At 48.9% G+C, this 13,648-nt stretch overlaps 3 non-coding genes and 1 pseudogene across 3 annotated transcripts; all 4 read right to left on the bottom strand.

The window, feature by feature from the left end:
• On the bottom strand, positions 1-188 carry LOC142731910 (U2 spliceosomal RNA). The gene has a single exon (XR_012879286.1). It is a non-coding gene; the product is annotated as a U2 spliceosomal RNA (small nuclear RNA).
• Positions 189-5,724: 5,536 nt separating this feature from the next.
• Positions 5,725-5,826, bottom strand: LOC142731920 (U2 spliceosomal RNA; annotated as a pseudogene).
• A 1,342-nt stretch (positions 5,827-7,168) lies between these two features.
• On the bottom strand, positions 7,169-7,359 carry LOC142731879 (U2 spliceosomal RNA). The gene has a single exon (XR_012879259.1). It is a non-coding gene; the product is annotated as a U2 spliceosomal RNA (small nuclear RNA).
• A 1,344-nt stretch (positions 7,360-8,703) lies between these two features.
• Positions 8,704-8,895, bottom strand: LOC142731911 (U2 spliceosomal RNA). The gene has a single exon (XR_012879287.1). It is a non-coding gene; the product is annotated as a U2 spliceosomal RNA (small nuclear RNA).
• Between the last annotated feature and the right edge of the window lie 4,753 nt (positions 8,896-13,648).

The following is a 13,648-nucleotide window of genomic DNA, read 5'->3' as shown; positions in this document are numbered from 1 at the left end:
GAAGGGTGCACCGGTCCTGGAAATACTGCAATACCAGGTCAATGCGTGGAGTGGACAGAGCAAGCTCTATTTCCATCTCCCTGTTCTAAAAATCCATTTAATATATGGTCCCCAGATAGGGGACGTATCAGATATTAAACTGATAAGAACAGATTTTTTGATTGAAAATTGCTTTATTGACAATCAATCGTCATCATACAAACATTACTGCGACGCAGCGCAAGCCATGAAGCAGCAAATAATAAATAATAACAGTCGTCAAACATAACATTACAGTATAATACACAGTACAGGCTAGCCTATGCTATACATTACACCACATGCTACACTAACATTCTTGCATTCACTAACGCCAAACAACAAAGCATTACAGACAAGTGATGGGATAGGGGAGTGGGTAGGAGGGGATAGGGGAGGGGGAAATCACAGGCCCGAAGCTTTATTGAAAGACAACACACAAGAAGGGAGAGTGGGGGGAAGGGGAGTATCAGTCCTCTTCCTCATCGACGTCCGGGCTGTCCCAGGTGGAATAGTCTCTGAGCAGGCTGTGGATCAGCCTGCGGCAGTCCTGGACGGACACACTCTCTCTCCGCAAAATCAGACGGTTCCTGGCAAACCATATAGCGTCCTTAAAGCAGTTCATAAGGCGCCAGGCTTCCTGGATTGCTCCATCCGTGGTATTCCCAGGAAATAGTCCATAAAGTACCGAGCGGTACGACAGTCTGTTCCTGGGTACTGAGTCCTTGAGTTCATGTTCCAAGGCTTTCAACAGACCCTGTGCAAAGGGGCACTGCCAGAAAATGTGCAAAGATGTTTCCTCCGTGAAGGGGCACCTGGGGCAGTACCGGGTCTTGCACAGGTTGCGGGCATGCATGAATGACCTAAGAGGCAGTCCTCCCTGGATGGCCATCCATGAAATGTCCTTGTGCCCGTTGGTCAACCTGCCAGATGACACGTTAGTCCAAACAGTCTCCAACGTGTCGGCATGAAGCCCTGGAACAGACTCCAGTGAGTCCTTTGCTCTGATGTGCTTGTGGATCGTCTTAGGTTTCCACAAGTCGGGCTTAAGACCCTCCAGTTGATGCTCCCTCACAAACCGGACGACATCTCCGTAGAACCAGGGAGCGTGCCAGTTGTAAGGGAAGGAGCTGTCCCACTTGTCCCAGCCAAAACCTCGCCAGAGGGGAAGGAGGAAGTAGCGGGACATGGCCTTGCCCGCAGAGCCGTTTGCTGTCCTCAGAGTCCTACGAACACAGTCACATACAAAAGCGATCCGCAGCAGAGTGGGAATGTCGGGTGTACCCTTCCCACCTTTGCGGGGCTCCTTGTACATAACAGTCCGCTTTACTCTGTCCATTTTCGAGCCCCAGATGAAGCGAAACACAGTCCTGGTAATGGCCCTCGAGATGGTGGCAAGAGGGGGCCATGCCTGTGCAGTGTATTGTAGCACAGGCAAGACTTCGTTACGCAGGACCATTGCTTTGCCCTCAATAGTGAGTTGTCTGAGGCTCCACAGTCCGATCCTTTGGTTGACTTTGGCCAAGCGTTCTTCCCACGACTTTAGGGCTGCACCTTCCTTACCGAACCAGACTCCCAGAATTTTGATGAAGTCCGGCTTGATAGTAAACGGGAAGGAGGCAGGAGAAGGCAGGTACCACTTTCCGAAGAGCATGGCTTCCGACTTCCCGCAGTTGACTTTTGCCCCTGAAGCGCGTCCGAACTCCTCGCAGGTCTGGACGAGTGCAGTCACCGAACTCTGGTCAGCGCAGAAGACGGTCACGTCGTCCATGTACAGCGAGCATTTGACCTCGAAGTGTCCTGGACCTGGTGCGGTGATCCCTCTGATCTCTCCATTCTGCCGGATAGCCTCTGCGAAGAGCTCTATAACACAAACAAAAAGGAGAGGTGAAAGAGGACAGCCTTGTCTAACCCCCGACGATACAGGAAAGGGGTCAGTCTTCCAGCCGTTCACCAGCACCGAGCTGTAAATGTCGCAATACATCAGGTTAACATACAAACAGAACAACCTGCCAAGCCGCAGCCTACGCAGAGCCTTACCCATGAATTCGTGAGAGACCCGGTCAAAAGCCTTCTCCTGATCCAGACTGACCAGGGCCGCGTGTGTACGGCGGCTTTGCATGTAATGCACCGTGTCCCTCACCAGGGCAAGACTGTCGGCCACCCTACGGCCAGGAATGCCGCAGGTTTGGTCCGATCCGATGATCTGTCCGATGACAACCTTCAGTCTGTTGGTCAATACTTTGGCGAGGATCTTGTAGTCCACGTTCAGGAGAGAGATGGGACGCCAGTTTTTCAGGTCACATCTCTCCCCCTTCCGCTTATACAAGATCGTGATCATGCCTTCTCTCAAGGACGGTGGCATTCTACCCTCCACCACCATCTCCTCATAGAGCTCCAGCAGGTCCGGACAGATCAAGTCCCCCAGCGCTACATAGAGCTCTGCTGGGAGACCATCACTGCCCGGGGTCCTGCCGGGTCTGAAGGATTTAGCGGCAGAGAGCAGTTCCTCCACCGTCAGGGGTACGTCCATAGCCTCCGTACCTGCAGGATCAAGATGATTAGTGATACCTGACAGGAATTTATCGGCGGCTTCGGGGTCAGTGGTTTTCCGGGAGTAGAGGCTTCGGTAGTAGTCTGTGACGACTCCCATCACCTCCTTCTTCCCAGAATGCATGTTTCCGGTCTCATCTCGGAGTTCCTTCAGGGGCGTGTGGCCGGCATGGAGTTTCCTGAAAAAGAACGAGTTACATTTCTCACCCTTCTCCAGGTTCTCCACCTTGGAACGAAAGACAATTCGCTTGGATTCCTCCTCAAAGTGCCTTTTCAGGCCCTTTTTGGCTTCCTCCAGCTCCTTCCTGACGTCCCAGCCGCATTGAAGGAGGTCTTGCAGGGATCGCAGCTGACGCTGCATCTCTCTGAAGTCTCTCTTCCTCTCACACGCCTGTTGACGACTTTTTGCCTGAAAGAAACAACGAAATTCAACTTTAACATATTCCCACCAGTCACAGGTTTTGTCAAAGAAAACTTTATCATTCCTCCAAACAATATAGGCGTCTCTAAGTTCCGCCAGTACCTCTTCTCTTTCCAGCAGGGCACAATTCAGCTTCCAGGAGCCAGGGCCGGGAGGAAAACCGTGGCCGATGGCACCCTGGAAGAGAATGGCCCTGTGGTCAGAGAAGAAGCAGGGGACCATGGAGTGCCCATGCTGCTTGACTGCCCGGGAGGTGAACACAAAGTCAATCCGAGAACGAAGTGAGCCATCGGGTCGGCTCCATGAATAGTTCACAGAGCCGATCCCCATGGAGCCCACAACGTCCTGCAAGGATGCTTCGGTTACCATCTCGATAAGCAGTTTGGAACTGACATCCAGCTTGATTGAAGTGCCGGAACTTCGTCCATCCTCTTCGATGGGGCAGTTGAAGTCCCCGGCCATCACCACTGCCCTAGTGGTGGCGAGCTGGGTCCGCAGGGTCTGGAATAGTTCCAGGCGCTCAGCCTTCATAGGGGGAGCGTATACGTTGATGAGCCTAATCGGCTCTCCTGCCCAGGAACCGTCTACGACCAACAAGCGGCCGCAGGCGAGCTCCTGGACAGAGTCAACAGTAAATACGCTTCCCCTAATCAGGATGGCAACCCCTGCAGACTTACAGTCGCCCCCACCAGACCAGTAGGACGGGCCTTGGGTCCACTGCCTGGCCAGATGATGGTATGACCTGGAAGAGGGGAGAGTACATTCCTGCAGCATAAATACATCACTCGACTGCTTGGAAAGAAAAGTTAGCACCATCTGACATCTAGTCCTATCTCTAACACTCCTCACATTGAGGCTAAAGATGTTAAGTTTAGCAGCCATGGGGGAGAATAAAGAAGGTTAGTGCAAACGATACACCTTAGTTACCAGTCCGGTCGGGCGGATCCTCCTCGCCTGGCGGGTCCGAAAGATCCAGCAGGCCCTCTGACAGAAATTGTTCCAGGATTGTAGCCACCTGGATGTCTGTTGTGAAGTCGATGACCTCAGGTTCAGACACGAGTTCCTCCACCATCTGCTCCATTTCCTCCTGCTGCGCAAGGGAATCTTCGCAGATTTCCACGACTTGTCGCTTTGAGGACTCAGCAGCTGGGCTGTCCCTCACCTTTCTCTTCCTCTGGATGGCACCTGAGGAGACAAGAGGGGGAAAATCCTCCAGGGAGAGGACTCCAGCAGCTGGAGGGGAAGATGTTAGTGCTGCTGGAGCTGGGGAGAAGGGAGGCTGGGTTGGGAGAGGTGCAGGTGACAGGACCACTGAGATGGGTGGGTAGGAGAAGGTGAGAGCCTCAGTGGGGGTGACAGGGGTTGGGGACGGGGGGGTGGGGAGGGCCGGGCGAGGGAGGGTGGGAAGGGTAGGGCGAGGGAGGGCCGGGAGAGGGGGGGGAGGGACTGTCGTCTTCTTACCATCCTTCTTTTTCCCGGTCTTCTGTGCCGCTGGAGCTCTGGCTGGGGCGGGGTTCCCTCTGGCTGGAGCTTTCGCTGCTACAGTTGCCCAGGATCGATCCCTCTTCGGGCAGTCCTTGTAAGAGTGGGCTGCTTGTCCGCAGAGGTTGCACATTGTCCGTTTCGGGCAGTCTTTGGTCTCGTGTCCTGTTACCCGGCAGTTCTTGCAGGCGTCCTCCTTGCAGTCCTTCACCGAATGACCCTTCTTGCTGCATCTCCTGCAGATCTGCGGCATGTCCGGGTAATAGATGAGGCCGTAGGAGTTGCCCAGCGAGAATGACTGGGGCAGGTGCTGGAGGCCGTCTTCCGCGCTCGAATCCTTGTTCAGTCGGACGATTACCGACCACTTGCCAGTCCAGAAGCCGAGTCCGTTCAGGATGTGGGTGGGTTCCCTCACCACTGTGCAGAACCGCTTCAGGAGCGTGGTGATGTCTTTGCCGGGGGTGTGTGGGTTCCGCATTGAGACCGTCACCCGCCTTTCCTCTCTTTGGACAGGGCAGTTGCCCACAAAGCGAGAGAAAGGGGATTCAGGCCTCGCCGCTTTCACCATCTCCCAGTACCTTCTGCAGATGTTGATCGAAGCGAAGGTCACGAAGAACATCCCGGTCATGAAGGCCTGGATACTGATGGTCTCCGGCTTAGCGAAGCCCTGATCCAGGAGCATCTTCTGGCAGAACACTTCTTCCGTCATGTCCGGCACTCTCCCGTCCACCTCCTTGAGCTTCAGGGCCACCGTCTGCTTCATCCAGGGCTCCAGGGTTGGAGCAGCCTGGTTCGGCTTCCTGGTGGCCTGTTGGCTTGAGGAGGCTTCAGGAGGAGATGTCCTGGCCTGGGCCGGCTCACCTGGTCCATCAGCCTTCTCCTTCTGGGTGGCAGGGTTGCTGGTTGAGGCCATGGCTTCTTCCAGCTGTTCCTGTCGCTTGGGGAGGATCTTCGATAGCTCTTTCCCGAAGGGGGCGGAGCTATGCAAATCTTCTCCTTGCTGGCCGAGGTTCTTCCACGAAATTTCTTCCGCAGCGGTTCCTCGTCGAGCTTCTTCTTCTGCGGCCGAGCTTCTTCGAAGATCCCCTTCAGCAGCGGCTCTTCTCCGAAGTTCTCCTTCTTCTTCCCGGCAGCGATCTCCCGGAGCTTCTTCCTCGATGGCGGCTTCTCCCTTCTGGATCGTCGTCTTCGCTGGTTCTTCTCCGCAGTTCGTCGCCGGCTTCGTCTGGAACGCTCTTGGATCGCTAAGCTAGTGTTTATAGCCCCCAGTGGTTCTCCGAGCTATCTATCCTTACAAGGACTGATAAGAACAGATACTACACTTGATCTTAGCCAAAAGGCCGAGAAGCGATAACCCGAGCGGCCCTTGCCTTGCCCGAGCCTGTCCCATACTGCTGTTCACCCCTTGCAGCGATTGATTCAGCCTACTCCTAGGCAATTCCATGGGGCCCTGCAGGCTCACACACATTTACAGCTACTAAGCGGGAGGGAGGTGAATAAAGGCCGGAGAGGAAGCTACACAGGATTTGCTTCTTTTGCTTGCACCACAATGCAGTGCTGAAAGAGGAGGAATCTACATAAAAACGCCTTCCTGGCAACGCCCAAATGCCCTCCTGCCATGCAGATAAACACTGGCAGCGGCAGCAAGTGCATGCCCACAGCCACCCCTTGTTCCTTCACACCTTGTATCAGCTGTAATCCAGTCCAGTCCAGTCCAGTGCTGCCTGCTGAGCAGCACTGACCAACACTGCCTGGGCCCAGGCTTTTATCTATCTCTGAGGCAGGCCCCATTATGATGTCAGAAAGCTGGCTCTGGAATCCTGAGGGCTCCACTATGACACGTGCAAAGTTCCGTCTGAACTTTATATAAGACGGTGCGGCTCAGTCAGTCACTCAGTGTTGCCTGAGAGGGCAACACTGCAACAGCCGGCCGCCAGGCTGTCTTTTTTTTGCACATTTATTTGCCTCCAGGAGGCCACAAGAGGGAGACAAGGGACTGCAAAATGGAAAATAGGCATCCACCAACTTTACAGACAACTTCTCTTTGCTCCTACAACCTCCATCCTTGCACAGTTTGTTATTCTTCCAGGTAACATAGTAACAAATCCAAATTGCTGCTCTCTTTGTAGGCAAGCAAGGGTTTGTTGCAACTGCAATTCTTACTTCTTCTTGGAAATGTAGGGACGACAGTACATTCCATCACATCCATCTAGTGTACACAGGTAGGTCCATTGTGGCGGGCGGGCTGCTTTAATGGCTGTTTGCTGTTCCCCCTACTCCACTCCACTATTTGACTGTGGTGCTGCATCAATCAATCAGTGGCTGGCTCAGGTGCAGCTCTTTAACCTACCTAAAAGGGAGGGCGGAGAGAAGACAAGGAAGGTGAATGAGCTGTTCCAATGTGAAATGCCGGAAACACAGAAACACAGAAGACACACACACACACACACACACACACACACACACACACACACACACACACACACACACACACACACACACACAACAAGAGGTGGCAATGTATTAATTAATTGCATTTAATAAATGAGCTCATTATCACACATGACTGTACAAATGCATTGTCCAACAGGTGTTGAAATAATGGGATTAAAAGGGGAGATCCCATCAGAAAGACAAAAACAATAGCAAACACAAATAGCACTTTTGGAATCTGATTTTAGTCAACACATAAGGGAAGGGTGCACCGGTCCTGGAAATACTGCAATACCAGGTCAATGCGTGGAGTGGACAGAGCAAGCTCTATTTCCATCTCCCTGTTCTAAAAATCCATTTAATATATGGTCCCCAGATAGGGGACGTATCAGATATTAAACTGATAAGAACAGATACTACACTTGATCTTAGCCAAAAGGCCGAGAAGCGATAACCCGAGCGGCCCTTGCCTTGCCCGAGCCTGTCCCATACTGCTGTTCACCCCTTGCAGCGATTGATTCAGCCTACTCCTAGGCAATTCCATGGGGCCCTGCAGGCTCACACACATTTACAGCTACTAAGCGGGAGGGAGGTGAATAAAGGCCGGAGAGGAAGCTACACAGGATTTGCTTCTTTTGCTTGCACCACAATGCAGTGCTGAAAGAGGAGGAATCTACATAAAAACGCCTTCCTGGCAACGCCCAAATGCCCTCCTGCCATGCAGATAAACACTGGCAGCGGCAGCAAGTGCATGCCCACAGCCACCCCTTGTTCCTTCACACCTTGTATCAGCTGTAATCCAGTCCAGTCCAGTCCAGTGCTGCCTGCTGAGCAGCACTGACCAACACTGCCTGGGCCCAGGCTTTTATCTATCTCTGAGGCAGGCCCCATTATGATGTCAGAAAGCTGGCTCTGGAATCCTGAGGGCTCCACTATGACACGTGCAAAGTTCCGTCTGAACTTTATATAAGACGGTGCGGCTCAGTCAGTCACTCAGTGTTGCCTGAGAGGGCAACACTGCAACAGCCGGCCGCCAGGCTGTCTTTTTTTTGCACATTTATTTGCCTCCAGGAGGCCACAAGAGGGAGACAAGGGACTGCAAAATGGAAAATAGGCATCCACCAACTTTACAGACAACTTCTCTTTGCTCCTACAACCTCCATCCTTGCACAGTTTGTTATTCTTCCAGGTAACATAGTAACAAATCCAAATTGCTGCTCTCTTTGTAGGCAAGCAAGGGTTTGTTGCAACTGCAATTCTTACTTCTTCTTGGAAATGTAGGGACGACAGTACATTCCATCACATCCATCTAGTGTACACAGGTAGGTCCATTGTGGCGGGCGGGCTGCTTTAATGGCTGTTTGCTGTTCCCCCTACTCCACTCCACTATTTGACTGTGGTGCTGCATCAATCAATCAGTGGCTGGCTCAGGTGCAGCTCTTTAACCTACCTAAAAGGGAGGGCGGAGAGAAGACAAGGAAGGTGAATGAGCTGTTCCAATGTGAAATGCCGGAAACACAGAAACACAGAAGACACACACACACACACACACACACACACACACACACACACACACACACACACACACACACACACACACACACACAACAAGAGGTGGCAATGTATTAATTAATTGCATTTAATAAATGAGCTCATTATCACACATGACTGTACAAATGCATTGTCCAACAGGTGTTGAAATAATGGGATTAAAAGGGGAGATCCCATCAGAAAGACAAAAACAATAGCAAACACAAATAGCACTTTTGGAATCTGATTTTAGTCAACACATAAGGGAAGGGTGCACCGGTCCTGGAAATACTGCAATACCAGGTCAATGCGTGGAGTGGACAGAGCAAGCTCTATTTCCATCTCCCTGTTCTAAAAATCCATTTAATATATGGTCCCCAGATAGGGGACGTATCAGATATTAAACTGATAAGAACAGATAAGGTTTCAACAAAGTTTTTTATTGGCAAAAATAATATATTTTACAGACTTTTTTTTAAAATTGAAACCACAAGATAAAATCAACAGCATAATACATGAATATTCATACATTTAAATGAATACAAAAGTAATAATAATAAGACCATTAATACAGATGTTATAATAAAAGTACAGAACAATAGCAGGATAAAATTTATACAGGGCATAAAAGACATAAAAGAATAAAACCATTTTTATTTACAATGTTATGGTATTCCACATTTGCAAACACCACATGGATGTTGCTTCTTTTACCCCTAGCTGCTTTTTGTCCCTAAGATAATAAATATACATTTCACTTAGGGCATATTTCACACAATTTTTAACGTCAATAAAATCATGTTTAAAAAGCAGAATGTTCCTAACCTTCCAAATGGCATTCTTAAAACAGTTTAAAATGATCCAACAGACCATTTGCTGTTTAAAACTTGGGCAGTTAAAAAGACCATAAAACACGTATTCAAATTTAAGATCTTTAAGACCGCAGGCCCATTTCAGCAATGGGCCTACCTTCCTCCAAACCTCCTGTGCATATGGGCAGTTCCAAAACAGGTGCATTATCGTCTCGTCGTCACCACACCTGTCTCTCGGGCACTTGGCTCTCGCCACCAGTCCTCGCCTATGCTGGAATTCACGAGTAGGGAGGCACTGGTGAACGATTGCCCAGGCAAGGTCCTTGTGCACATTTGCCATAAATTTCCCGAAAACGTTCCGCCACACCACCTTGGACCTTGCCTGTGAGAAATTTGAAACTGCCAGTGTATCCTCCTGCCGCCTACAGGAGAGTGACACTTTTTTCTGGTCCCCCAATATGTCAGGCTCCAATTCTTGGAGACCTAGGAGCCTGACAGTTTTTTCGAGCACCGCATATTGTTTTGGGGGACACAGAAGCACAGGAGAATTCAAAGGGACACGAAACCATCGTTTAAAAATCATGCCCGTAGCGTACTTTAAAAAGTAGCTAAAAATACCATCAGAATTATATATTTTAAAACAGAAGCAAAAGTATTTAATGTAAAAGAAGTTAAAAAGGTTAGGAACATCTCTCCCGCCATTGTCCTTACATCTGTACATAAAATCACGTTTTAGTTTTTCCATTTTGGAACCCCATAAAAACATAAAACAGATCCTGGTCACTTTTTTAATATATAAAATTGTTGGAGGGAAAACCATAGCTACATAAAGCATTATGGGTAATAAAACAGATTTAATTATTAAAACTTTTCCCTCCATGGTGAGATTTCTCAAATTCCACATTAAAACCTTTTTTTCCATTTTGGCAATTACTGAATCCCAATTGGGTCTCCCATCGTTTTCTTGATTAAAAACAATTCCTAAAATTTTTATCTGATCCTGCTGCATGTTAACTCCTGGTGTCACAGAGGAATCCCATACACCAGTATAAAAACAGTCACACTTATCAACGTTTAATTTAAAACCAGAGGCTTCACAAAAAAAGCCGGTGTTCCTCAATGCCCGTCTCATAGAAGCGGCGTCTGGGCATAGGACGGTGGCGTCATCCATATAGCCTAGGATTTTTACCTGGTTCCCCCTTCCTCCAGGTATGGGCACGCCTCTGATGACTTTATCATCTCTTATTAGGGTGAACAGAGGTTCTATGGCACAAATAAAAAGGAGCGGAGACAACGGGCACCCCTGTTTCACCCCTGATAAAAGAGGAACACCTTTAGTTAAAAATCCGTTGATAGAAATTTGGCTAAAACAGGATCGATATAAAAGCTTAATACGTGTTAAAATAATTTCAGGAACAGCCATCTTTTTAAGAACCATAAAAAGATATTCATGGGAGACCCGGTCAAAAGCCTTCTCGAAATCTAAGGATAAAATAGCAAGGCTTTGACCCCTTTCTTTAAAATACCAAATGATGTCACGTAAAATATTCAGGGACTCAGTAATTGACCTCCCAGGTACCCCACATACCTGGTTTGGATGGATTAATTTATGAATAAAAGGTTTAAAACGGATTGTTATTAGTTTAGCTAAAATTTTACAATCAACGTTTAAAAGAGTAATAGGGCGCCAGTTTTTTAACTGGTCCCTCTCACCTTTTTTAAAAATTAAGGACACAATCCCCCTCCTCCAGGAAGGGGGCAGCTCTTCAGTAATAAAAACTTCCTTATACAATAAAAACATGTCATTCTTTAAAATTTCCCAAAAAGCATGATAAAATTCGATGGGCAGACCATCTTCCCCAGGAGCTTTCCCATTAGAAAAACTTTTAAAAGCAAATAAAAGTTCCTCCAAGGTAATATTACGGGATAAAACTTCCTGGTCTAAAATATCTAGCTTGGCATCAAGGGAATTAAGAACATGTTCTAAAAAGGAAGGATCAATATTTTTCTTGTTAAAAAGAGATTGGTAGAAATTAAAAGCAGAATTTAAAATGCCGACCATAGTGGTTTCTCCTTCAAGGTTTAAAATGACATCTCGTTTATCCATTACCTTTTTGAAGAAGAACCGGGAACACTTCTCGCCATCCTCGAGGTGCTTTACATGTGAATTAAAAATTATTTGTTTCCCTTTCTCTTCTATGGCATATTTTATTTCAGCTTTAAGATTTAAGATATCATCATCAACATCCATACCAATCTCCTTCAATTTAAAAAGTACATGTAAACGTTTATTAAGAACATAAAACCATTGTTTTTTCTCTTTTGCTTTCTTCTTACCTGCTCGAATAAAAAAAGCTCTGATTTTGGGTTTAATGCCCTCCCACCAGTGTAGCATAGGCTGACTGGGCGCTCTATGGGACTGCCAACACTGGTAGGTCCGCACAAACTCCTCTTTAATGATGGGGTCCTCCAGGAGTGTGGTGTTTAGTCTCCAGGGACCCCTACAAGCTTTTTGCTCTCCCTCTAGCTCCAGGTGCACTGAAAGGAGCTTGTGATCAGATAAAATATTTGTTAAAAGCAAACATTTTTTGGGAATAAAACTATTAGAAGTGAAAATAAAATCAATTCTGGAGCTCACTCTTCCATTGGACCAGGTGGGGCCTGGGTCCGCAGGCAAGAGTTCCCTCCAGCAATCTTTCAATTTAAAATCACCAATAAAATTCTTGAGCAGGTAAGAAGTACGGTCAATTTTTCGATTAAAATCCCCACCCTGCCGGTGTTCTCCATCTCGCACACAGTTAAAATCACCACCCACCAGCAGGGGGGTAGACCCAACACAAAACAATGGTAAAATCTCTAATAGTTCTGCCCTCTCCTGTTTGGTAGGAGGGGCATAAACGTTTAAAACACGAATTAAAATTCCATTAAAAAGCAAATGTATTAAAATAGCTCTGCCGGGCATGATTTCAGTCACTGTTTGGATGGAGATAAAACGACCTCGGCAGAGCAATCCAACCCCCGCAGAGCGACAGTCATTTCCACCAGACCAGACTGAGGGGCCTAGTTTCCAGTCCATCTTTAAATCTTGATATTCCAAGTCATTAGGGATTCCACATTCTTGAAGCAGGCAAAGGTCAAAGTCCACAGTCTCTAAAAATGAAAATAAAGCAGTCCTGCGGACAGGGCTCTTTAGGGACCTCACATTTAGTGAGGCGACTTTGATAGGAACCAACATAGTCTTAGTTGAGGTCAGGGTCCGAACCAGAAGAGTCGTACTCGGAGATCAGCTGCGAGTCTGGACCCCCTTTTTGAGGGGTCAATAAATCTTGGATGTTGGTAGGGTCAGAGCCAGATACGTGGGCGGCTCCAACCCCCACACTGCTCTCATCCGAACTCCGATAGGCAGCTTTCCTCCGAACTCCGGACTCCTCTTCCTCTCGCTGTCTCTTTGCAGAATGGCTCCTATCCATCTCCTCGAAGTCGCTCTCACCCATCTCTGGCCCCTGGCTGAAGATATCGCTGATGTCCTTCCTGGGCAGCTGCACAGGGGCCTGTGAGGTCCCATCACTCTTGGCAACCTTTGCCTGCTTACGGGGAGCCTTCATCGCAAGCCCCTCCACAACCGCAGTGGAGGAACTTTGCTCCGACCCCCCCGTTGACCGGAAATGGTCAAAACGAGGCTCCAATCCAGCATATTTTAGGGTTTTCTTAATGGAGCCCTCGTCTGACACAGAGTGTCTCCGCTCCATGCCCACACTCTTGGGACAGGCGTCAGGTCCTACTGCAGAACCTACGGAGCCACGACGCCTGTCGCTAACCACTGCCTCAACAGGGTCCACTGCAGGCGGAGCAGAGGACCTGTTTGCAGAGGTGCCGGTCAACTTATGTCCAGCAGAGTCAGAATTCCTCCTGCTCTGCCTGGACCCGGTGGAATCCCTATGGCCGTCCCTCGAGGCTGACATCGGTGGGCCCCCCGATGGAGCTGTGAAGGACTTTGGCCTGGACCCCTCAGTCGTCAATGCTCGTTTTGGGGCATTACCAGCGGCGTCTGCACATGTTGCAAACTGCCGCTCTGGCCCTGGTCTGGGTGGCCCAGATTTCGCTCTGCGGGGGCAATCTTTAAAAGCATGCCCAGTCATGCCGCACAGATTGCACAACACCTCGGAACTGCATTTTGCCGCTACGTGTCCAACCTGGCCACACCTGTTACACTGCACCACATGGGGCCGGTCACAATGTTCTCTGGTGTGGCCATATCTCAAGCAGTTCCGGCAGGCTATTGGCATCTGGGGGTAAAATAGGAATCCTCGATTCTTCCCAATGGCAAAGTTCTGGGGTGGGTGATGTAAGCCTCCAATGCCATTGGGATCCTGGCGGAACTTCACCCAATATTTTCTTT

This window comes from Rhinoderma darwinii, unplaced genomic scaffold (assembly GCF_050947455.1).
Source record: "Rhinoderma darwinii isolate aRhiDar2 unplaced genomic scaffold, aRhiDar2.hap1 Scaffold_875, whole genome shotgun sequence".
Taxonomy (NCBI): Eukaryota; Metazoa; Chordata; class Amphibia; order Anura; family Rhinodermatidae; genus Rhinoderma; species Rhinoderma darwinii.
Note: the sequence above shows the minus strand (reverse complement) of the source record. Positions and strands in the feature narration are given on the sequence as shown.